Below are 1,986 nucleotides of genomic sequence, written 5' to 3' on the forward strand. Positions count from 1 at the left end.
TGCCTATCTGCGGCTCTAGTCTGTGACACTGTCTACTGAAGTGGCCCAGCTTTCCACAGTGGAAGCAATTCTGACCTCCTTTATTACCTTTGGGTGGCACTGTATATGAGTAAGACTTCTTTTTCCTGACACAGGCCCTAAATTGGCAGCAATAGCTGCCCCAGTAATTTTGGCCATTAAGAATATATTTCAAAATAGTCTTTTTAACTATGAATGCAACACCATCTTTCCTGAATAAAGATAACAGAGGACTTTTTTAAGATGTGATGTTGAGAAAGAGTACTGAATAAAAGACTGCCAGAATAACAAATAGATATCTTAGAGAAAGTGCAGCGATAGCGCTCCTTAGAAGCATGAATGATAATTCTTCATCTCAGAGGCTATTCCTTGGAAAGGGACATCATGCTTGGAAAGGTGGGGGATCAGCGCAAGAAAGAAAGACCCTAAATGAGATTAATTGACACAGTGATTGAGGCAGTAAGCTCAAGTATTTTGGAGATGATGAGGATAGCACAGGACAGAACAGAATTCATCAGTGGTTCATAGGGTCTACTTGAGTTGTACTCTACTTAACCTCACATAACAGCAACAATAGCTAGTTGAAGCTTCTCTTTTTTACTGTACTGAATAACCCATGGACCACCAAAAGAACAAACAAATTTGTCTTGGAGGAAGTATAACTAAATTTTTTCTTAGAGGCAAGGATGATAAAACTTGTCTCACATACTTTTGGCATGTTATTATGTGGGGTCAGTCCTTAGAAAAAGACATAATGAAATAGGAAGGTCTTCAACAAGGTGGATTGACACAGCAGCTACACCGGTGGGCTGTGACAGAGGTCATGATGATTGTACAAGAGAGGACAAGTCCCAGGTGCACAAAGATATGGGCAAAAATTAAAGTTTTGAGAATTGATAGGATGTCAAACAAAATGTTTCAGCAAGCAGATGAAGAATCTGAGGTGTATGTCAAGTACTTTGAACATTAGCTACATGGGCAACATACTAGAAGAAATTCGTAAAAAGATTACCCAATAGAAATGTGGAGATAATCAAACAATGTAATTAACATTACACCTTGAAGAGTAAGAGCTTGAGGAGAAGATAATTTTAAAATCATTCATCAATGGGATATAGCCAGAAATGGCAAGTTTGACCCAGAGGAGTCCATGAAACAAGGGATATCATTGCTAACATCATCACATGTATCTTGACTGAAGCAGAAAATACCAGAAAAAATCTACCTATGTTTTATGCAAAGCATTCAACTGTATGGATCATAAAAATTATGGCTAATAATGTAATTTAGAGTACTTAATAATACTCACATAGAACTTGTACATAAACCGAGTCAGTCATTGTAAGAGAACAAGAGGATACTTCATGCTTCAGAACCAGGAACGGTGTGCCTCCTGAGCAGCCATTCACCACTCCTGTTCAATCTGTATGCTAAGCAAATAATCTTCAAAGTTAGAGCATATGAGGAAAAAAGTGTCATCAAGCTTGGAAGAATATTTATTAACAACCTATGAGACAGGTGGCACAGATTTCTTTGTGGAAAATGAAGACTTAAAGCACTTATTGATAAAACTCAAAGACTATCCTCCTCAGTATTTAAAAAAAAAAAAAGCACTCGCAAGTGGACCTCTAAGCACCATCGTAATGAATGGAGAAAAGACTGAAGGTATCAAAGATTTCATGCTCCTTGAATCCACAACCAGTTGGAGAGTCAGCGATAAGTCGATTCCAACTTGATGGCACAAGACAAACAAACAACCTCATCTCTCTCATTGCACTGCTTGCATTTAAAATTGAGAAATCACAAACAAACCAAGTTTATTTTGAAGTTATTTTAAATCTAAAAGAATTTTTAGCTGTTTTACAGACTCTTGAGATTTGTTTCTCAAGTTTCAGGATTTCTTACACTTAATGTCTTTTTTGTTCGGTTTGGTTTATTTTTTATTTTTTATTATTAATTTCAGTGAAA

Source organism: Elephantulus edwardii, unplaced genomic scaffold (genome assembly GCF_000299155.1).
Source record: "Elephantulus edwardii isolate Elephantulus edwardi_28Jun2011 unplaced genomic scaffold, EleEdw1.0 scaffold00011, whole genome shotgun sequence".
Classification (NCBI taxonomy): Eukaryota; Metazoa; Chordata; class Mammalia; order Macroscelidea; family Macroscelididae; genus Elephantulus; species Elephantulus edwardii.